The sequence below is a fragment of the Melopsittacus undulatus genome, chromosome 4 (assembly GCF_012275295.1).
Source record: "Melopsittacus undulatus isolate bMelUnd1 chromosome 4, bMelUnd1.mat.Z, whole genome shotgun sequence".
Lineage (NCBI taxonomy): Eukaryota > Metazoa > Chordata > Aves > Psittaciformes > Psittaculidae > Melopsittacus > Melopsittacus undulatus.
In genome coordinates, this window is record NC_047530.1 from 75,976,806 (window position 1) to 76,001,657 (window position 24,852).

At 36.7% G+C, this 24,852-nt stretch overlaps 1 protein-coding gene across 8 annotated transcripts in view; it reads left to right on the forward strand.

Annotated features, from left to right (window-relative positions):
• GTDC1 (glycosyltransferase like domain containing 1) overlaps nucleotides 1-24,852 on the forward strand; it is a 183,512-nt gene that overhangs the window by 19,548 nt on the left and 139,112 nt on the right. The window contains exon 1 of one of the 8 annotated variants that reach the window (XM_005153749.3): nucleotides 23,481-23,556. The exons of the other annotated variants lie outside the window; for them this stretch is intronic. The gene's annotated coding sequence lies outside the window, so the exon portion shown is untranslated. Of the gene's footprint in view, nucleotides 1-23,480; nucleotides 23,557-24,852 lie in introns of those variants that run through there. 8 annotated transcript variants of the gene reach the window in all.

Consider the following 24,852-nt stretch of genomic DNA (forward strand, 5'->3'; position numbering starts at 1 on the left):
GAAAAATAACTACTAATATGATGACACAGAGGATCAGAATAAATTATAATTGTTGACTTTACAAGAAATTCATTGGCAAAAAGGCTTACTATCCTGAGCTTGGATGTCATTTCTGGTTCAGCTTCGGAACTGAGCCACATGTACAAAATAATATCCTTTTGAAAATCTCAGGGTTTTCTGGCAATCTTATGCTGTTGTATTGGATGCTTTTGTGATCTGACAGATACGAGGAAGAAACTTTTTCTGGCTCCATTTTAGTTTTTCATCTTAAGCCTGGGCAGTGCATTTTGTGTAACTGACGCTAGGATAGTGAGCTCTTGTTCCCCAAATGGAACACATTAGGATTAGTCATCTTCAAGTAAAGAGTTCATAATTTAAATGTTTTGACATTAAAAACTAGGAAAAATATAGCTAGAAAATTACAGTAGTGCTCTGTTTAGTTGTACGCCTTAAAATCATGATATATAGTAAATAATTTTTACAAGTTATAAAAATGATAAAGGTTTGGGGGTTTAACATTTCTGCTAATTGACCAAGAGCCACTGTGCATAGACTGCTGTTAGAGAAAAGTACTTTATGACTACTTCCCTGATAAAATGCTTATGTTTTTCAAAACACTGGGCTGTGCAATGTGTCTGCAGAAGAGCCTGTGTAGAATTAGGACTGTTATATAGTCTTTACTCAGAATTATTTTTGAATTATTTTATTCCACACTGAGGTACAGTATGAAAAAAATGAAGTTTGGGGGACAGAACTGGTGAAGATTAGCAGGAGATCTGTGAGGATGGGTCATCTGTGTCTCTGCAGAACTGGGACCTTTATGCTGCTCCAACGATGAGGAGGCATCTTTTCATCCATTTTTCTCCATTCCATTTCCATTGTTTCAGTGTAGATCCATATTTACAGACATTTGGTCTGAAAGATATCCTGAGAATTGCTCACCTCTTGTTTTTAAGTAGGATAACTGGTTTGAATCTTTACTGACTTACTTAAATATGCGTAAAATAGTGAAAGAATGTCATTTGGAATTTAATTGGTAAACTTGATTTAAGTTCTCAATCAAAAGTGGTATTTTAGCTGAAGATATATTAAAATTCAAGTATTTGCTTGGAACACCTCCCAGAGCTCAGTGTTACTTGCTAAGATTTTCAAGTGTATTCTCTGCAAGCCATTAGTAAAAATACTGAAGCATACTGGAGTGAGGACAGATTCCTGCCTGTTTCCAATGTTCTGCCATTCCCGTAACAGACTACTGGTACTTCTACCATGCAGTTTTGCATCCTGTGATGTTCCCAAATCCTAAAAGTATAAACTAGATCATATTTCCTCTTTTTATTTTCTATAAAATTATGTGAAAAAAACTCAGGGAAGTTACGATGAATTCCTTGTCAGAGAGGAGAATTAAGATTGGTTTAATGTAAATTTTTAATTTTTCCCCTGACATATGTTGACTGGCCAGTCCTTTTGATGTGTACGAATAGATAATTTAATCACTTGTTTTGGCAACCTCTTGGTATGGAAGTAAAGATTACTTTAATTATCATATCTCCATTTTCTTCTCTGGAATAAGTTTTGTTTGTGCTAGGAATTCCTGTCTTTGGGAGCTTTTCTTACTTCTGTGAGCTTTTGAAGATTATTACAAATGATTCAGGAACTATTTCAACGAGTTCTCTTTGTATTCAATAATAAAATATCTCAGACTTTGCCAGTTTGAATTTATGTTTTGAAAAATATCCTCTCATCCTATTTCTGTCATCTCTCTTTTAAAGCTTGGATTGGAAACTCTGACAAATTCATTGCTGTTGAGAATCTCAAGTTCTTCTTTGAAGATTGAAGTGAAAAAGTAGTTGTCATTTTGAGGAATACGTAGATACATGTACTCTAACTTGCAGTAAAGAAACAGACAGATACCAACCTTTAGGTGCATAAACATCACAATCTTGTAATCTGTGTATCAAAGCAACCATCTGTAGGGTAAAATGGTCATTTTCAGTGTGTCTCATGAAAAGTCAGCTCTTTCTCTTAGACATCATTAAGCGTGAACTTGTACTGTTTTAATGTCTTTTTTGCCTCTTTAATGTAACTTTGCTTTTTACACGCCTCAGTACTATCTCCTTTCCCATATCATTTTTTGTTTGGACTAGAAAGTTCACACCCACTTTGGCAAAGATGCTAGAGGAGTGATTTCTGAAATAAAATATTAAATATAAAACTATATAAACAGATCTGGACATCACGTCACAGGGACTTGAGAACTGTCTCATGAGCCTCTAGAACCACTCACGTTAATTGTTGCTTATCTTGTAAATGTGTTTATTTCGAAGTACTGGAAGACTTCCAAAAAATTTCTTTAGTTAAAAGGGCATAGAGGATGTTGCAGTAGATTTAGCCCAGGACACAGTAAAGTAAAGGTTAACCGGGGCTTCCGTCAGTGAAGTCTTAAATGCTGACACTTCTTCCCCTCCCAACAACAACAAAAAAAAAAACCAACAAAAAAACCCCCAAAACAAACCCAAAACCAATTAATGCCAGTCACTATGGTTTTGTGATAGTAGGCTTTGTGAGACAAAGATGATGTATTTTTCAAATAGGATTGTGTGTTTGGCCTGTATACTGTATTAAACTAGTTTGTTTTAAAGCATTACATCATTACAATGTAATATTTTGATAGAAAACCTTTGATTATACATAGCTGAGACATAGAAAAGATTAAAAATGTCCTGTTGCTTAAAGTGTAACTTTTAATGGGATGAGAAAGATGTACACGTAGCGGGTCACAAATATTTGTGTTACACTTTTATCAGCAATTTTGCTATTTAATTTTGCTGCTTTATTTTTCAGATGATGCAAAGAATACTGGAATAATATACCTATACCCACAGTTAGTTGTGTCATTCAGTCATCGAAATAGAGTAAACCCATAGTTAGTACAGAGAACCTAGTTTGGGAAACCCCATTTTGAGAATATGTGCATGATATGGGGAGAGGCAGAGAGCGCTGGGACATTTTAGCCTCAAGATGAGTAGGCTTAGGGGCACAAAATGAAATAGAGGAAATTCTGTTTAAACACAGTAAGACCTTTTTCACTGTGAGTTATCAAACATTGAAACAGGTTGACCAGAGGGGCTGCAGAGTCTCTTAGCTGTGGCGATAACTGAGAACTCAGTGTAGTCCTAGGAAACCTGTTGTGGTTGACCCTCGTTTGAGCAGAGGGTTTGGACTAATCAATCTCTGGAGGTCCCCTCTAACTTCATCCATCCCCTGATTCTGTGGTGCAGGGGAGGGCTTAGAAGTGTGAGTATCTGTGACTATAATGCCATGGCAAAATGGCTAGTTCAGTCTTTGCATATACAAAAAAGAGACCATGAAGTAGAAAAACAGATAAAATCTTGACATCAACTTACACAGCACTGCAAGACTGTCATTAATATATTGTCCTGAGTTCTGGTGGGATGGGGTGTTTTCCTGATATGCTTAGAGTGATAATGGTAATCATCTTCTGTAGAGGGGGTCTTTAATGGCAAGTGAGGTTAATAGGGTCTTGGGGGAGAGGAGGCAAGGCTCACCTGGCTCCTCCACTGTAGGATTTAATCAAGTGTGAAATAAAAGAACCTACGTGTTCTTGAGATCAGTGGACACAGGTGATTGTGAACTCTCCTGTCCTTTGCTTTCAGCTGAAGTGTAATATTTTTCTGCAGATATTACTAGACTGGGGAAATTATTTGGGATAAATATTTGGGTGATGTAATATTGTGTAGTATTTTACTTCTGAGGCTGAAACATTTCGGAAGGTGGACCAGATGAACTCATACCATATTTTTCTCTTCCCCTTCCATCCCCTCTTCAGATACAAGCTGAAGATAAGTGATAGACCTAGAAGATGGGTGAACCCTACAGTGAAATATGAAGAGATGACCAAAAATATTTGGTTGTTCAGATATGTATTTCTTATTTACCATCCCATGTCCTTCCCCCTCCCCCCCCCAAAAAAAAACCAAAATATGTGGAATTCCACTGTTCAGACTAATGGTAGTCAATAGTGAATTGACTATATTTTGACCATATATTAACTATATAATTCTCATATTTTATATGAGAACTAATAGATTTGGTTGTATCTTCAAGTGTAAAAGACATTTGAAGATTCAAAAAGAAAGATTTAAAATCTGTTTACTTTTTTGTGAATTTTTCATGTAGTGGGCATATCAGTCAGTTTTTTAAGGGAGTAATCTGTCCCCTCCCAGTGTCTAATATTTAAACCAGCTGGGGTTGTCTCTTTTAAGGGAAGGCTTTGTACTTCATTGTACAACTTCTACACATGTAAAACTGCTGTTAAGACTGATCTGTTTAAGGAAACAAGCTGGTGTGACATAGTCTGTGTCAGTGCTGTTCCTTCTTCTTTCCACTCTTTTCCAGTAACTTCTGAACTCATCAGGCAACTTGTACTAAATTTGATAGAAGAGTAACAACCTTAACTTGTGTATTAAATTAAAATATGTGGTCAAGTAACAAAAAGATGGGCTGCAATGAGGGAAGTCTGCAGTGTAAGCTCTTAAGAGAGGAGAGAATTCAACTATTTCTTAAATTGTGTTGTTTACGTTGGCACACATTACTTTTGGTGGCCTAATTGGTTTGTATATTTGACTCTAAGGCATCAGAATGGTGCTAGCTCTGGAATTGTGTGTTGTAATAGCATTATCGGAGGTCTTCGTAACACGGAGATTGTTTGAACTTTTTCAGTCCATTTATTGTAATGAAATTTTTATTGGCTTGATTGATGCTTGTGAAACTCTCTTCTTCCCTCATCTTGCCATTTCCTTATAGTGGTTATTCTAAACATAACATACAGGTTTTTGAGGGATTTTTCATTTTTAAATTCTAGAAAGTGTCATGAAGTTGTTTTTCAGCTGCTTTTTATTGTAAAGATGCAAGATTTTCCCTATCATTCTTCACTTAGTCTCTTTAATACTACTACTACTGCTAAAAGAATATCATAAAACTCTCATTTGGGTATTCAGGAGTCTTTAGGTAGTACATAAATTGTGTAAGAACAACTTTTTTTTGTATTAAGTTGTGGGGTGAAATCAATTAGTGGATGGTGTTTGCAGTTGATGTAGGAAAGACTTGTGGAATTTGATTATTTTCAGTGGTAGTCATTGAGATAGCAGAGCCAGAAGGAAAACTTGTTGAAAAAGTAGTGTTTTGGAAAGCCTAGTTCTTGAGTAGTACAGTCTCCTTTAGGTATTGCTAAAGAGTGGAAACACTGAACAAGAGCTTTCATGTACTACAGTGTCTGCAATTTGTAGGTGGTATTACTGTCCACGATGGTTGGAGAAGGTATTATGCCCATAAGTTGGTGTAGAATCATAGCACAGTTTAGATTGGAAGGGACCTTCAAAGGTCATGTAGGCCAAACCCCTGCAATGATCAGGGACGTTTTCCACTAGAATAGGTTGATAAGGTGCATCTCTTCCAGACAGATGATATACATGAGCTTGAGGAAGGGGGTTGAAGACATAAATCATAACATATTACAGGAAATAACAGATTTGTGGTTATTCACATGAAATCACATGCCAAGGACTATGGATGTTTAAGTTATAAAATCCTTTATGATTAATGTTTTAATTATTCGCCTGTAACCTAAATTTTGCCATGCTTAAAATTTAATTAGATTTCAGATACAGGATTAAAAAACAAACTCCAGGCCCTTCCCTTCCCCAGGTTGCTTACAACCTCCACAGTGCTTCCTCAGTTGGAAGTTTTGCTAGATACTGAAGATCTGTAATGCCTCTGAGGCTGCTTCTTGCACAGATGAGCAGGGCCCACAGTAGCTTCGTGAGCTGGGCAGAAATGAAAGTCACAGAAACTTAAAAGTATTGTTGTCTGGGAGAGGACAGGTAGTACAGCTCCTGTTCAGAGCTGGGGAGAAACAGCCTCACATAGGTAGGGCATCTGTCTCACCTCCAGTGCAATCCCCAAGTGAACAAACTTGCAGTGGTGGCAGGGGGTGGGGGGAAGTGTTAGTTCACACAAGTATTATGGGTTGTGTATTTTATTTTTTTTCCATAAACAGTAAAAATTGTGTATGTTGCAAATACAGCACTATGATAGAAATTATACAGGGTAAGATTTTCAGAAGTTTTTGAGAGTCTTTGCTGAACTGCCATTTTTCAGGAATGATTTAAACATTTAGGTACCCAAGTCTCATTGTAACTCCAGAAGACTTTCAGCTTCTTGTTTTGAAAACACTGATCCAAGTTATGTAGGTGTCTTTTTAAAAATACTTCTGTTGTACTCAATTTCGTTTGGTGTAGAACCTAGGGGAGGAGCATGCACGGAAATACTCTTGAGCACATGCAAAACAATCATGAGTCTAAGGGCAGAAAGGTGTTTACTGGGGTGAGTGGAGATCAGGTGGAGGCCACCAGTGCCACTCTCTGGGGTGAGTGGAGATCAGGTGGAGGCCACCAGTGCCACTCTCAGGGGTGACCAATTTCCAGTTTCTCATTTATTTGCATCAGGCATAGAGTGGGTAGGTAAGCACAACTCGTCCATCTGTAACTCATTTCAAGCTTCAGTGTGCAGTTAAGTGGCTCCATAAACCTTAGTGATTTCCACATGTAGGCTTTGATATGCAAGTGTTGTCGTTAAGCATAAAAGAAAATACAGGGTGTGTTTCAGCTGTTGGTTCCTTTGCTGCACCATGGTGCTAGTAAAAGTGCAAGACAGCATGCAGGGATTATAGAGGTGACAGTGGTGTTCTTGGCTGCTCAGGTCTAGAAGAATGAGAGCCTCTGAGGATTGTCATCTGCCGTGGATTTCTCCTAAGTCTTGCTCTCCTACACAAAACCTTACTAACTACACCTTCTGTGCATTTTGCTTGTGGCCATCCTTTCTGGAAAAGCAGTAGGATGAAGTTGGAGTGCTGATGATCATGTGGCTTGTGGGGTAAATCTGTGCGCTGTATCTGATGCATTTCTGTTGTTTGAAGGCAATTCCTTCTGACTTTGTACATTTTTCTAGTGTGGTCAGTTTTCCTTTTAACAAAGGACATGCAACTATGTTTTAAATTGAACACATTTAATTTTTGACAAGGCCACTTGAAAATTTTTCACAATGAGAACAATCAGCCATTGGAATAATTTCCCCAGGGAAGTTGTGGATTCCTCAGCATTGGGCATTTCGAGGATTCAGCTGAGCAGGGTGCTGGGATCTCTAGTCTAGGTTGTGCATTGACTAGAAAGGCTCTAGAAAGGTTGGACCAGATGATCCTTGAGGTCCCTTCCATCCTGGAGTTCTGATTTACTTTTCAAAAGTAAAACCAGTAAAACTTCCAAAGTCTCCATTGTTCTTTTAGGGCATTATTGCTAGAAGTTTTTTGTTTGGTTGTTTTTTTTGGGGGGTAGTGTTTGTTTTGGTTTCTTCTTTTTTTTTTTAAAATCCTGAGTTATGAAAATGTAGCACTTTAAAATCTGATGAATATGAGTTAGTGTAAAGCAAAACAGTATCCTATGTTCAAGTGGTAGCAGCAATGAGTGTCTACAGTCTTGAATCATGTGGTTACTGCTGTGAAGGTATTTCAGAGACTGAAACTAGAACCTTTTCTAACACTTCCATCTGTGTACCTGTAATTCACATCATCCTTAAAAAGGACTTCACCACACGCTTGCAAAGCGCAGATTGAAAGCATACATCTCAAATGTCATGCTGCACTTTGGGCTGGAAGTGGCTGAGCTGTGGGGGAAGGTTGCTGTGTTTTCAGAGGTGTAGCATGGGCTTTTCCCATGCAAGAAGAGGCAAGTGTAGAACTTCAGTTGGTACATTGTATGTACTCATATGTTTATGCATGGGAGGTTTTTTGTGTGTGTGTATGTGTGTATGGTTTGTGTGGTTTTGTTTCTTTTTTTTTTTCCCACCTCCCTGACAACTTGAATTTGATATTATCTAGTAGAAATTTCACAGGATTCTGGTAAACAGTTAATAATTATTTTTAGGTGATTTCCAGTCTTTAATCTCATTGACTCACTGGTTCAAGATACTTTGTAATGGTATTTTTATTATTTTTTTTTTCTTTACATGAGAGAAACCAGGAGTAGTTACTCAGATATTTGCTAGGAAAAAACAACTGCATAGATGCTAGCTGGAACCTGACAGTGTGCTGCCATTTCGTCTGAGCCAATGTGTTTGATAGGACCCTGGTGTAGCCAGAATTTCTTTTGCAGAAGTAAATCTTAGAATACCAGTTTTCTGTCTTGTTTTGTACTTTTTTGTTGGTGGTTTGTTTTTGTTTTTTTTTTCCTGTTTTTGTTTTTTTAATTCTTCAAGAATAATATGTTCCTGTAACAGGCAAATTCTAACCATGTCTTAGATGTGTATAGGAGCACAGTTACAAACAGGATGGCCTTAAAGTGTTCCAAACATGGACTTCATATAGCTGTAGATTTTTATATATATATATACACATACATATATACACACATATCCCTTCACTTCAGGGATATATAACTTCTACTGTCTTAGAGACCCTGTAATAGATAGAAGGACAGATCTATAGGGGGTGATATTCCTGCTGAGATCAGGGAGAGGCTTATTCTGCTCTTTTGTTCATGAAACAGCAGCTGGAAATGAAGGGCTACAGCTTATAGCATTGGCTTGTTTTCTTACAACAAATACACAGATTGCAATGAGGTCAACGGATTCACTAGGTAGCTTTCCAGGTACCATGTACTTACCTGAATCACTGAATAACCCATCAATATCATTTATCTAAGTGATGAGAGTGAAAACTGAAGTAGTGTCATTCTTGAGGGTGGACATACACAGCATATACAGAACTCTTGAGCCTGGCTAACCTGGGGCATAAAAGTGTTGAACTAAAACCTGGATTTGCAGTGTGATACTTCTGAAACATTGAACAAGCTTGCTAGGCCAACTGGTTTGTTGCAGCTTAGAGTGGAAACTAAATCCCCTCCCTCCACCTAGGAGCAAAGCATAAATAGGAAATAATGACTTAAAATATGCTTTTATCTTCAGTACTGACTTGCAATGACTTAAAATATGCTTTTATCTTCCGTACTAACTTAAAATTACTTAAAATTCTGAAAATAAAGGTTTTTTTTTTAACCTTTTTATGTAGGAAAACTGCATGTTGTGTCGTGTTATAGTTTTTTTTTTTTTGGCAACTGACTTATAGTCTTATAAATGTATAAGTGACTAAATAGTATAAAAGCATTTGATGAAAGTGAATTGTGTGTTCTGTGGTCAGCAGAAACTTACTGGCCTGTATTGCATGATTTTATTCTGTAAGGCTACTTACAGCTCAAAGAGTAATGTATTTCTGTATCTTCTGTGAAACTGTTATGAAGATAGAGTTATCATTGTGAAACTTACAGTTTTGACAGTAAGAATGGCCCTTCAATCTCTGAAGGCAGCTTGATTCTCCATACAAGTTGAAACCATAAACATTTTATGGTACAAGATGAATTGCTGGGATGCAAACATAAATTTTAGAAAGAAAAAAAGTAAAAAAAAAAAAAAAAAAGTGAATGCCTGCATCATTGAATTTCTCAAATTCCTGGAGGGCAGAAGAGCCATATGGTATTTTGGTAGCTTCTAATGCATTGAAGAATATGGACTGCAGGTGACTTGTACCAAATCCTGCAGACATCCTGTGTGCAGGACTTTGTTTTAGTAAAATAGAACTTTAAGTAAAATTCTTCAGCAATCTGGACAAGGCAAGATGAAGTACCAGATTAAGTATTTCTATGTGTTTAATCGTTGTGGAGGGAGGGTGGTTTCTAGGACCATGGATCCAAACTGCAATCTTTGATTTTCCTTTTTCAGTTGAAGAGGAGCATGGAGGGAGAAGAGTATTTTTGTGTTCTTTGAGAATGAAAACAAAGGAGGCTGCCATCCTGTTAATTTTTCAGTCAAGTGTCACTCATCCTAATGTAATCATCAACTCAGAATGGTTACTTACACTTCTTTACAAAATTGGATGAAAGAGCCTTGCAAATAAGTTAAAGACCACAAAAAAAACCCCAACAAACTCATAAGCTCATAACTTTAGTAACTGAATTAGTTGTTTCTTTGAATTGCTTTGTTTTAGTCATGTTGCCATAGGTATCAAAGCAGCTAGCTATTATCATTTCTTTGTAAGGATTTCATGCATTTCATTTCACTCAGCAAATCAAAGGCTAGGTCAAAACAGAAGGTGTGTTGTTTTAAAGATATGCTAAACGTACCTATACTGAGTCAATCTAGGTATTGTGGGTACCAGCAGTGGTGCAGATGTAGTGGCACTGGATTTGCATATGGTAGCAACATAATTATATACTGTGCATTCTTGGAAAATGTTTATCTTGGTTGCTAAAGCTTTTTTCTAACTTTGGAGTTTTATCTCTCCTAGCGATACTGCGACTCACTACACTTACAGCTTTCTCATGGTGTTTAAAAGGACCCTACTTCTTAGCTGCCAATAAGTTTCAATGATACATGCTGCTCTTACTGATTTACATTCAGGTTTGTTTCACTTTAAATGGAGACATCCATTTTGGGTTCTTTGCAAGAGAGTACATTACTAGATCTTTGATACCTAGACATTTTGGGAATGGGGGAAAATCCCTATAGTTGGGTTCCTGCAATGGCTGTAAACAGCTGTGCATCTCCATGTAAGTAGTGTACCAATGAGTAATAGTCTGTGTGTTAAGAGGATATTTGGTTTAGACTTCGTGTTACATCAAGGAAGATACAGAAAAATTAATTATGGCATCACAGGCAGCAGCATAGGAAAGCATTACTCTGCCATATACTGAGATACAGTGTTTTGGGTTAGTCTTTATCCATATGACTGACAGTTAAATGTGAGCCACTTATCTACCTAATCTTGCTATCATTCATGAAGATTTCCCCATCATGAAGATGACTTTGTTCTGTTTATCTTCCTATAAGCACATCTAGCCAGGTGATAAAAATGCAGCTTAAATGAGTAGAGTACCTGTCCCACTCATGTAAGTATGGCTGTTGGAATCTGTAGAGCTGCTTCTACTGAAAAAAAAAAATTGGGGATATTTAGTATTGTTTCTTGCATCTTTTACTACTGTTTTTATTTTAGTGGAATTTTGAGAAGAAAAAAAGCAAACAAACAAGGCTTAGTTTTAACCAAACTTGAAAGACCTGCTTTAAAGCTACATGCAGTGACTGATTTTCTTTTGAAGAGTTAGGAATCTGTTTACAGAATCTTGCTACTATTTGCAGCTAACTTCTTTGTAATATTTTCTTTCAACTTTAGAAATTCATTAACTGTAAACCTTGTGTAAATGTCTTCAGTCTTTGAATTGCTGTTTTATTCAGCAGCCTGGCATATCTGTGAATCTAAATGGAAAAAAAGTTATTTAGTGAGGAAATAGTTAATAATGAGACATGACAAATAGTGTTTGAAGAGGCTGTTAGTTTTACTCAGGAAGTTTTCATTTTCTAGAATTTATGCTACCTCATTATTTGTAATATGAAACTACTTATCAATCAAACCAATCACTTACATGAAGAAATGAAACAATGTTTACCATTCTGAGTGGAAAATACTGAGTTAGACTCAGTGGGCCAAATGCTGTTTTGAAGCCACGTAGTCAGAACCTGAATTGGATTGAGTGATCATTTGAACAGATTGCAAACAGGATTCTTAAATCCTTTTAGAATGGCTAAATTTAGTGAAAAGATGCAGTATAAGCATTTTGTGAACTGATCAGGACTGAGGTTCTCTAAAGTTCATGGCTAATGCACCTGAAAACTTCATGTCAGCTAGCCAAAAATTAGGATGAAGGAATTTGGAGACAAGTGTGTAGAGCTAGTGTAGGAGCTGTGCTGGTGGCTGGTGTTCTGTCCAGATTTGTGTTGTAGGAGCAGTTTTTCTCTCTTTTTTCAAGGTTGTTTGATTTGGTAGTCACTAAACTTTTTTCTCTATCATAGTGTCTCCTAGCTTGGGTAATTAAACTTTACCTACTATAAAGTTCTCTGAATAGCAGGCTAATGGTAACCTTTATTTCTTTCGTTGGATGTAGCAATGGCAGCATATTTTTACAGGTTTTAGTTGTCATTTTTCTTAAAGTTTTGGGACCTCTTGGTGTTCAAAGTTTAGAGGTTAAGGAGCCTTAAGTTATTCTTGGCTCAGTCTTCAGCTCCATTTTGGTCTTCATTAGGCTGTTCCATCAATATAAAGCTCACTCTAAATTTACTTTTGGCATCTAGGGATTTTTCAGATATAGAAGAGTAACACAAAACCAGCAATGAGAACAAGGTGGCAGAATGCGATACCATCCAGGTATGTTGGATCAGTTCTTGGGCAGTGTAATTTAGAGAAGTACTAAATTACCATGTAGTACTTTCTCCATTTTCCATGTAGGTTTGACTGTTGGCAGAAGTAATTTGGCTTCAGTACTTCATTTCATGCTTTTAGTCATACATCAGAGAAAAATGATTTATCATCAAACAACCATTATAAATATTTACTATAATAGTTTTAACTACAGTGTGTTCTGTGCACTTTAGTGCCATGAAATTTTTCTAGGGAAAATATCAAACAGCTCTGTGTCCTCCAACGTTCTCCCACCCTGCCATGAAAGACCCATTTTTTTAATACCATAAATGCAAAAAGACAGCTGATAAATTGTAACTTAATTTTGGTTTTAAATTGGTCATTAAGGCAGACGTTCCAAAGTCAAGTAGTTTCCATAAAAAGATAGAAATGTGTATTTTCTTGTTTTATAAAGCATCATTATTTTTGTTACAAAGCTGGCCCTGTGCTAAGTAATATGTATTTTAATGAAAAATGTGAAATGACTATGTGCAAGTCACATACAGTTTTGTATATACTACTTCTTTCTTAGGAACATCTTTCAGAAGTTGCAGTATGTTCTCTTTGAATATAAAGCAGTTTGGTATCACTAGAAATGCTTTAGAGTATATCAGCGAGTTGTTACATCGAAAGACTTCAAGAGGCAATACATTAGGCAAAAAGCAGTGGCGATACCTGTGGAGCTCACCATGCGTGCCCTTAAGCAAAAGATAATAATTAGTGGCTTGTATTCCCATGCAAACTAGCCCGAGTGTTGATGTTTATGAATTGCAAAGATCACTTCGATACCAACTCAAGCTCCAAGCTGCTGGAGTTGTTTATACCCATTCAATTTTTAATGTACCTATAAGATGTTTTGATGAGGGTATTTAGTTCTAAGGGATTTGCATGCCATAATCATATCTCCAGTGATTTCAAAACAGAAGTAAGGGTAGTTCTTCAAAATACTCTAAGTGTGCTAACTTCCACTTCAGTATTAATAGTTAACAGTAAGAACATCTCTGAAAATATCTTCATATTTTGTTGGCTGAATGCGATTCAGTTGCTTCTGTCATGCTTCTGATATGATGGTCATTAAGAGTAGTAAAGTATCTGTTGTTAGGTAGCCTGCAGAGTGAGAAGTTACCCACAGCTCGTGAATACCTGCTTTGCTAATTAGTTTATACACATTCAGCTCATGCCATTTGCACTTCAGTCAAAAAGAAATTATTTGACTAAAATTGACTTTCCTCAGCATTTTGGTACAGTGGGCAGTGGTGCAGTGATTCCAAAACCTGAGTTGTAAGAACTATGTGATTTAAATAATTTTAAAATAAAATAATTGAATAATTTAAATAAATTTAAATCATAATTGCAAGTTTTACACACAGTAGAATAATTTTCAGTTAATTTATACCATATATGCTTTAGAGCATATGCATGCAGACTCTTGACAGTTTAAGCGTTTTGTTACTGCAGAAGTCTTGGTGTTTCATTGAATGTACCTGTAAATAAGGCAAAACCCATGAAAAGTACAGCAAAAATATGGTAAAAGCCATATCTGTTCAGAGCCTCTCCTTGCCAAAGGCTCACTGACTAGTGGGTTGTGGTGAGCTGGAGGGTGACCTTGTATAAGGTGATCTGGAGGGCAAGGGGTAAAATTTTTTTATCTTTTTTAACTCGGAGATATTAATGTGAAATCTTACTATGAAAGTTCCTTATGTTACTAGGTTTGATTTGTGTATAGGGAAAAAGAAACAACAAAACAAAACTCAAACACATTTCCTCTTGGGGGTAGGAGGAAACACAACCCAATTCTTTTTGTTAATTTCAGTGAATTAAAATAAGGTATTAGGAAAAAATGAGATCGTGTGAGTATATGAACCATATTTAGACCAATTTAAATCTGAGCTATCTCCAACGAATTAAAAGAGAAGGAGGAGTTCGTTAGTCAAAACGTCAAAATGAATAATTATGCTGTGGCAGGGCCAAGGAGATATGGTTAATTCCTGAGCAGCAGACAGGTCTTTAAGAACTGTGTAAGACTATCCCCAATATAAATATAGCTAATACTATTTCACTATAATTGCATTAGATGTCATGGCACTGTTGAGATTACATCACACTGTTGCTTGCATGGGACAGTTCTGGCATCATCAATGTAAATGTAAAGCTGTGTCATGTTTTGAACATGTAAATTCATCATGTGTTACATATTGTATAATATATAATATGCCGTGTGTGCCCAGTCCTGAGAGCTCGCATGTGAGTAGGTACAGCATTTTTCTCGAGGGAGGCTGGCAGAAGCAGGCCTAATATAAGTTTTAAAACATAGCTCCTGTAATCAAAGACTTGAGCACTTTGACTATGAGCAGCACCATTTCAGCCACGTGCCTTTCTGGAAAAGAGATTCTTCTTACAGTATTGTGAGCCAACTGGCATTTAGCTCTGCTCTGTAGTAGATAAGAATTCTTTCAGATCACAGGGGATGCTGTATCATGCGTTGCTAGACTCCACCACAGGTTTTCAATAGATCTCCTCCTCTAGTAGTTTTGGCAAAGGTTAAATTCTGATCCATTACTACGAAAAGCATTTATTTCATGTTAAATATTTCTTGAATGAGCATGTGGATAGGAGCTTTCCCGTTGGACTTTCCTCTGCTATGTACCTGCTTCTAGTGTCTGGCTCTTAAGCTAAAATGAAGTTGTAACTTTATTTTCTGAGCTCTTCAACACAGGGTAGCAGAGTGATTTTATTCTGTCAAATGCAGTCCTGATGTAACATATTTCTTAAAAAGAAAAAAAGGAAAGATGCTTCCAAGGAACAAGGGAGGGGACAAGCTGCACCAGGGAAGGTTTAGACAGAGATGAGGAACAATTCCTTCCCCAAAGGGTGCTCAGGCATTGGAACAGGCTGCCCAGGGCAGTGCTGGAGTCACCATCCCTGGAAGTGTTCACATACTGTGTAGACGAGGCCCTCAGTGCTGGCCTTGGCAGTGGTGGGGAAACAGTTGGACTGGATGAGCTGAAAGGACTTTTCCAGCCTAGTTGATTCTATGATTTTATGATTCTATGATTTATTAATAGTAGGTGCTGCTGGAAATCCCATAGTTTGCTAGATTTATTAAAAGCAAAGCATCTCTGTAGCCAGAAATTATTCTGTTTATAGCAAAGATAATACAGGAAATTATCTGAACTGTACTAACAAAATAATTGTCTTATTTAGTTTAGTTGGATGGGTGGTATACAATCTCATTAACCTTTAAGCAGAAATAAGTAAAATCTACAAGTAGTAAGGGTGTGCTATGTGTTACATATGCAAAACATAAATTGCACGAATGTAGCTGGTGCATTGAATAGCTTGAACAGCATTTGTGCTAGTCATTGTTCTGCAAGAAAATGATACTTCACAACTGTGAAACGTGCAGAAATGCACTTGGTATGAAGTTCCACCCAAACCCGATAAACCGGGGTTTTTTTCTTCTGCAAGAGGTGAGCAGTTGCTGCACAGTGTTACTACTTCTGTGATAGCTGATTCATCCCTTTGCTATGCAAATTTTAAGTATACAAGGATTCAGTACTTTTATTTAAGAAATATGCCTGCAGGCTGTATTGGTAGGCTTTAGGGAGATATCTGGTTTGGTGTGAAATAAATAGTTGTTAAAAGATCACATGAATTTATGTCTTAGAAGATGAAAAGTGACGCTGTAAGCATTTTGAGAGCACCCTCCTGTACCCAGCACGTGAGCTTGCCACTTGGTTTTGGTTTTTCAAAGAAACCTCACCAACATTGTGGAAAATCAGAGAGCTGCAGGCCAGGGAGGGGAGAGGGACAGCAGCAATGTGTTGCCTTAAAACCAAAGGAATTAGGACTTGTATTTCAGACACCCCCAGTCCTAACCTCTGGGGTTTGACCCGTGGAGTAAATGCTTGCTAGTCCTGTTGAGGGACTAGTTGCTTTTTCTTAAGCTTCTGTCTTCAGACCATTTGACTTCTCAGCTTATAATGACTGGATTTAAATGCCATAATTCAGGTTTGTGTGTTACTCGTAGGCATCAAGTTTGCATATTTTGAATGAAACGGAAGGAAAAAAAGCCAACACATGAAAGCATTTGAATGAGAGGAAACTTTGGTATTTGAAGTTTTGTTGAAGGTTTGTCTTGCTAAAGAAAACAAAACATTTACTTAAAAGCTATTTGCTATTAGGTTAAGCCCAGACCCTTTTTATTCTGTTACTGTCAAAAATATTAATCAACTCCTTATATAGGTATGAAATTCCTATATAGGTAGGAAATGTACATTGCCTTTTTCTCATCCAGCAGCATCATTCTTTCTGAAATGGTATATTTTCTGCTGCAGAGGAACAATGTATTTGGAAACATTTTTTCCTCTTCTATGAATAACTTTGTCGTCATTTATGTAACTGTGATGAGGACTTTTATGCCTTAATGATATAGACTAAATAAATTAACTTGCTCGTTACCTTTCAGTAGACACTATAGATGACTACTACTTTTGACTTCAAAGTGTAAATCAGCCCAGAAGTTTAAATGCCTGAATTTGTGTTTCTTGTGCATACTCGGGTAATATCCACTGAAATTAATAGTCCTGATGCTTGCTTGTGTGAGAAAGTTGTTACACTGATTTAAATAGAGCTGATGGAAATAAGTTGCAGCTCTCTAGGTAAGGTGACAGCAGCTGTCCTCATCTGCATCCTTTCCTCTCCTTTTCATACCTCCCCAAAATGTGCTCCCTCATCTGAAATTTGTCATTTTAAATTCTGTCTTGTTGCTTTCATTGAGTGATTAACAAAGGTAAATCTTAGCTTCTGTAGCATTAACATTAGCTTATATCTGTCATATTTCTCTCCTGACTAAAATAAATACTGTTTTTATTTTACTCTGTCACACTTGGTGTGAAAGAACTAGTCTACCTAGAACTTGGTTCAAGGTTTCCAATGAAGAAAAATGGTTAAAATTTTGATTTTTATGCTTTTTGTCTTTCCTGATGGTCACTGCACAGCCATCCGAATGGTGTGGGAGGTATGTGCGGGAACCCATTTCTGGTGCTGGTAGTGGTGTGCGATACCAAAGGCATCACTTTTCAGGTAGCCTGAGCAATGGTCTTGCATCAGTTAAAAACCCCTGTTGTAATACCCATCAGGTGCATGTGGTGTAGCTTCAAGGAGAATATTGCATGTGGGCACAAGACACGTGACAGGTGGATGTGTGTCTGATTTTGATTTGACTTGCCGTTTTTCCCCAGGAATTTGTAACTGTTTTGTTTTTGTCACATTTTATCTTGAAGTGGACAAATGAAGATTGTGGGAAGTGTATGGAGGAGTCCTCCTAGGCCTGTTTTCATTATGTTTCAAAACCCTTTGGACAGACTTCTGAAAAGCAAGATGTCTGGCAGGCTCTGGGATAGGGAAGAGCAAGGTGCCTGGCTGCCCTTCGTGGGTGAAATAGCCACTGCCTTTAATCCGATGGAGAGTTACATCCTCTAATTCTTCTGCAGAAGTTCTTGTAAAGTCATGAGCTGGTCAGATGCAGCCCTCAACAGCTTTTATTAAAAAGGAAAAAAAAAATAAAGTGAAATGGAAACCCATCACCAAACAACATGAAGTAAACTTGCCTGTGTATCCTAGCCAGTCAGGATATGCTTTACTGATCTGACTGTCCATGTGAGAGTGCTGATACTTTCTGCCATTGCTTTTTTGTAGTTACAGATTTTTCAGTAGCACTTAAGTACTTAATTCACATGCTTGCCAGAAGATCTTACCTGTTCTGACAGAGTACATGGATAATTGCTAAAATTGAAGTTAGTAGGACATTTGGGGTCTTTTTTGTTTCTGTATTTGACAAAATTGTTACACTTCATTTATTTATTCTGGTTTCCTTAGGTAGTGATTTCCTCCTGTATGTAAGTAATGCTATTAGCTGCAATGGTGCTTTGAACTGTCATTTCATACCACTTGAAGTTAATTACTAGAAAACTGGGGTTTTCTTTTTCATATTAACCAGTTTCATATAAAGTGTATGTCTTTACTGAGGATGTCACTGTGAGGTAGGAATAACTGCAGTAAATTGAAGAACAGAGCAATTCAGCCTTTGATCATGTGAAAATGTAAGCATGTTTTGAACTTTCCACTTGAGCATTCCCACTGGTTGTACAGGGCTTATGCTGCTGTATTTCAAGGTTTGTGGCTTGGTAGAGATTTGAGAAGTCCTTAGCAGGCTCGACGATAAACCCCAGATATCAAGCTAGGGTGCTTTAAGTCTTTGCTCAGACTGCTTAGTAGGCACAGAATGAGGGAAATGATGTATTTTTAGCTTTTAAATGCAAAGAAACCTTTCACTTAAAGGACTTCTAATAAATTTTAAGGTTTCTGTTCTTGCAGTGTTTGCACTGAATGATGAAGAATGTTGTGATTTTGTTTTTTCTTTCAGATTAGAAAAAAACCTATTCCATTTACTTTATATTGTTGCAGTTTAAAGCATCAGATGGTATACTTTATTTTGCTGTTCTCAGTAGTTTCACCAAAGTGGTGAGAAAAACAGACCTCTTACCCTGTAGTATTCTGAGTAGAACAACAAATATACCAGCATTGCTATAGCAGGAGGGTGCTTTCAGAATAATTGCAGGGAATGATGTGATTTTTGTGATTTAATAACTTGCTATCTGCAAAGTCATAGAGATTTTTATGACTTTTCTCCCCTGCTATTGGAGGAAATGAAACAGAAAACTGGAAATAGTTGGGAGGTTTCTTTGGTCTTTTTTTTTGTTGTTATTATTTGTTTGGGTTTTTTTTTAAGTGAAAGGGAAAATAAAGCTCACAACTCAAGAAGGGAAACTCCATAGTGAAAGAACATGGGATCATAGAGTAATTCAGGTTGGAAGGGATCTTTGGAGGCCATCTGGTCCAGCCCTCTGCGCAAAACACAGTTGGCCATGCCTGCAGTACCTATATCCAACAGAGTATGTAATTATGGAATGCTTGAGTATTGCATGATCTTTTTCACTAGTGTCTGCATTTAATCTGATGCAACAAGGCTGTCATTTATATTCCTTTACATTATAAAACGTGCTTTACAAAGGACTTCAGCTGATTTTTCTCAAAATTTGAATTCTTTGTGACCAGAAGTTAGGCTGGTATCTCTAATTGTAGCAGGTATTTACTTGGACTGTGTTCTGGGATTATATGTAAAATACATAAGTATAGCCTTAGCGCCAGCAATACTTTTTCCTGCAAATATTTGGTATGTTTAATAGTATGGAATACTTACAAGTGTATCTGTTCTGTAAAGAACTGAAAGAGTTTTTTTTTTTTTAACTTCTGTTGGCATTTGGAAAGGAAAAAAAAAGTGGCTACTATAACAGAATTTTATTAATGAATAATTTACACTGGTTCCAGCTGTGACCATGTGATTAGTCCTTCACTAAGCAACAATGGGTATTTTCTTTCTGCTTTTATTTGATTTCCAAGAATGTTTCATCTGTTACATAAACTGCTGCCAGTATGCCCCATGTAAACTGGTATTTTTTATTTCCTTAGCATAAGATGAATACATACTCATATCCTTCTGGAAATACTGTTTTAAATGAATTGGGAATTTTATTTATTATATCTGATTCAGCATGCCAAAATCATAAAACTTGAAATATTTATTAAATGCACTAGACAGTAGGATGCCTTCTTCCCTGGTAGTAGTGCAAAAGATAATTTTCACTTTTACATTTCTATCTTAATATTTTATTACAGCAATACAATGTGTTATAGAGGTGGACAAGCCTGCAGATTGAAATGTGGATAGTCCAGATTGTTCCTTTCCCTCGACCATATGGTGTAGTTCTAAAAGCCTTTTGTACACTGTCTGTTCAGTTAATTGTAAACTTGGTCTTTAACATACCTTAAAAAGTGAGATATATGCAAACGAAAATCAGTATATCCTCTGGTAAGTAAAAGTTTGCTAAAATACATGTAAATTCACAGTCCTGGTCTCTTGGTAGGTTTTCTTTCTGGGTGAATTTAAAAGTCTTTCACTGTTTCATGGTAACGAATGTGAGTATGTATGTGTGGAGGGGCAGGTTTTTACATTTCCTCCTTGGGAAGGGGATGGAGATTTGAGTATATAATGAACATTTCATAATATTTTTGCTTGGCAGACAGCTCTGCCAGTGGGTGATGTGCAGGAACATCGAAGATTTCTGACAGATGGATGGTAGGACTGCTAATACACCTCCACATATTTCAGTGTCTGATGTTCCCAGTGCTTCTCTGATGCCCGAGAAGCTTGTGCTCACACTTTGGTCTGATGTTGCCCAGTGTGGGGCTTTAGAAGAGCAGAACTGAGCCTTGCTCTGGATTTTCCTATGACACAGAGGGGATCATTTTTATAGTCATCGCAAAGTAAAGCATTCATAAGCATTTATTACTTTTTTTTTTGGATAATGAGTTAAAAATTAATGGTTGAAGAGTTTCAGAAGCAATTTTATTTTCTGTTGTCTCACCATAAGAAGCTATTTGGGAAAAGCAAGTGTTTTTCCCTGCAAATAAGGTTGATAAATCTAAAGAGGAAAAAGCAAAAGTTGTAGGAGCCTCACTAAAACTGATTTGCTGTGGGTCCCAACCTGTTTTAATGCATTGGAGAGTGTTTGCTCATTAGTGGAAGTTTCCATGGTAGGCAAGGCTCACATCATTCATGCATTTGGAGATAAAAATTCACTAACATTAAAAATGAGGAAAACAAAAACATAAGTAATCCAGAAGAAGTAAATTACAGTAGCGGGCAGTAAGACTAATGTGCTGTGAGAGGCCTCTCACAATAAAACTTATTGATCTATATGTTTCAAGTTTTCAAAGGATTTCAAGATACTGCTTCTATCACTACCTGAATGCAAAAGAGTGGGTAACCTTAGGGGATACTAGAAAGGAAAAAATGCAACTTTTGTTGTCTGCAGAGATTAAATAAAACAACTTTTGACCTTTTCTACACATGCAGAAATTGAGAGAGCTTCAGCAAGTCCGCTCAAAATGGAAGCAAGAGTAAACAATACCACATCTGTTTCTTCCCATTAGATACTGTGCACATTGTGAAATAGTGTCATGGTAACTAAACAGCAAAAAGATGTTGGAGGACATAGTTTTCCTTATGCTACCTTTTTGTTCCCCTACACATATGTGATAAAGTATTTTGCTTAGTAGATTCTTCAGAAACTTCACCTTTGTGCAGCGATGAAAATGAATAGAGTGGGTTTGTGTGCTGCAGGAGGAGATACAGCTTCTGCTCAGCTGAAGTATGATTGAGGGGATGCTGCATGTATACACTAACCAGTTTATATGGTGAAACGAGTGGTATCTTCCATTCTATACTTTTCTGGCTGCAGCATTTGATCAGTGAGAGCAAGAAGGTATCTGTAAGCATAACTTTTGCTTGCCATCCAAGTAGTTCAGAAGCACTGAAATACAAGAAACCACATGTAATACTTGAAGAATCCAGCTGTAATTTTGAGAGCTGAAAGAGAAAACGGTGACTGAACATTTGTTGCAGTTTCCATGATGAGAGCAGTTTTCAAAGCCTGTGAGTTGCCACTTGCAGAGAGTATATGAGTAAGTACCTATTTTTTACTGTACAGTGCAAATGTAGGCTCACTTCATTAGAGCAAGCAGAACAAACAAGATGTGCTAATCTGTATGTTTTTTTTTTTTTAAAAACACTAACTTTCCACGCTATTCCAAAATAAGCAAAATAAAAAAGTCATAGAAAATCATGTAACTTCAGTAATTCTCTCCCAAATATCTTTATTAAATCTACTTGTATTTTAATAACTGTTTTTTAAAATCAAATAGTGTGCATGTCCAGTGGAAACAGTTAATGATACCAGCTTAGTTTGTAAATCAGTGGGTCAGAGACTGACACTTTATAGGCTACAGGTTTATTATATTTGTGAAAATACACAACTTTTATTTTTGGCTGATTTTGAGAATTATAGCTTTTTCAGCAAGTCTTTTTGTAAAGAAAAAAATTTAGCATTTTAAAAAATTAGGCTGGACTTTCATGCTTCTTGTGCTGAAAGCACTGTTGAAATAGTTTTCTCTGGGGGACAGTCTGGTTCATAGTGGCACAGCAAGATGCATAGGCATATGTAAGATGTGTTCAGGGTCTCAACTTGTAGAGCTCACAGAAAAGAATGTGGAGAGAAGGTAGCAGCAGGAGTGTAGAAGACCAAAGATTGAAGCAGTTAGGCTTAGAGAAGCATGTGCAGAGTACATGCAGAGGAGTGTTGGTAGACAAAGTATTTCTGAGCAGGGGCTTGAGAGAAGAGAAGAGGACCAGAAGATTGGGGAGATTGGAAGGAGCATATGGAGTAGAATTGATCAAAAAATGGATGACTCTTTGGCAACATGTTAAAAGCTGTTACTTTTTTTCTGATGGGAAATTTAGATGTACTGGGCGAGTCTAATAGACATGAAAAGAACAGTATGAAATGAGCCTTGAGCCTAACTGGGGGAAAAAAAAATTCAGAGGTGAAGGGAAAAACTTTGATTTTGATGTGGTAAGATGGAGGAGGAAGAAGGAGATTGTAAAGGTGTTTGAGACTATTTGTGTGTGGGAGAATTGATAGACAAGGCAGTGAGACCAGAAATTAAGCAAGGAGAAAAAAGCAAGAGAGCTATGAAGCTTTGATTTTGGAACAGTAAATAAAGGACTGTATTGAAGCTGGAGGTTTCTTAATGAGGAATGAAGCATGATGAGGGAGGGGGAGAACATCTGAGATTGTAGATCTATAGGACTGGAGGTGCAGTGTACATGTCCATATATTGGAAAACAGTTGGAAGAGAGGGTAGTTAGAAAAATTGGACATGTGTCTCATCAAGGTAAGTAGTTGATATGCAGTAAATCTATTCTTTGTAGATTTTATTGCATCATTTATAAAGTTTAAAAAAGAAAAAAATACGATACAGAACTAAGGTAAGTACAGTATGAAGTAATTAGAAAAGAAGGTGAGATAATTAGAAAAGGAGGTAAAAGCAGGAAATAAAATAGACATTAAGAAATGTAAATGAAAAGAGGATATTGGGGATTCAGTCATATGAGAAATGCATATGGCTTCAAGAAGTGTGGATTTTCCTTTTCAGGATGGAATTCATCAGTGTGCCAGGTGAAGACTCGTATTAACAGAGGACACAAAATACTGTCTCATTTGTATTTGCATTTTCTGGTAAGGGCTCATGTAATGAAAAAATAACAGTGTTGAAATATTTTGAAACATTTTGAAACAAAATTGAAACATTTTTTCACATGTGGCTTAACAGCAAGTAAGCTTCTGCTGGTTTTGAGGCAGGAGTATTGTGAAGACTGAAAGTAGGGACATAGGAGTCACTGCTCCTTTCTTCTGTTCTTGGATTTACTATAAAACTGCTGTTGGAAAATTGTGTAAATCACAATTTTTAATTCAAGTTTTCTTATCTGTAAAGCAGAGATAACAATACCTACCTACCTCACAGGAGTGTTGTGAGGTTTAATTAATGTTTGTTAAGCTCTTCAGTATTTTTGGATGAAAGCAGATAAATGAAACCTCTTACTAATAATAGTAAAATACCAAGTAGAAGATGGAGTACAGTTTTGGGAGTGGAGGGAGGAGATAGAACACTTCAGTTTTGTTGTTTAAAGAGTATTTAAACAAAACAATTGAAAATATTTGGTTAGAAAATATATAATTATAGGTTTATTTATCAAATCCAAGCATTTCATTACAATTAGCTTGAAATTAGAACATGTACATAGAGCTAGTGTTTCATTTCACCTTAAGATAGTTTAGGACTCCTTTAAAAAGTTGAATAAATCATCAGCATTCCTTTTTGTCACCATTTTAAGATGAATTCTTCATAGTCTACCTACATAGACCAAACCAAGTATTTCTCTGTCATCAAGCATTGTGTCAAGGATTCTGTAAGGGTGGAAGTGCTGTATTTAGAGGTTGTGGACTTTGGAATAGCAAGTCAGTAGGTGACAATAATAGTAACAAATATATGAAATTCTGTATATATATGAATATGTGGTTATAATATAATTTAAGGAACACAGTAATATGGTCAGGAGAAAATAAAAGAGAAAATTGTTGAAAAAAGTGAATGAACTAGTGTTGAGCAATAAGAAAAGTACTGTTGAGCAATAAAATCAGTGGGGGAATTAGCCTCGCTAAGCCTTGTTTCTGAAGCTTTTTTACTATTCAAATAGGAAATAGTCAAAATAACTTTTCGAGTTACAGTCAGAGGAAATGCTGTGTATATTCACCACCAAGTTTCTTAGAATTGACTGGGTCTGGAGATGCAAACTTTGCAAACATAGTGTCAGCAACATCACAGGTGTCATTATAAATGTCAGCAGTATGTAAGTGGTATTTGTAAATAAGCATAAACATGTGAAATGGTCTGTGTTTGTTAGGCAACCATTACGCACCTTCAGTATGCCGAAGCCTGGTGCTTGTTTAAGTAGCTCATGTGAGTTGAATGTA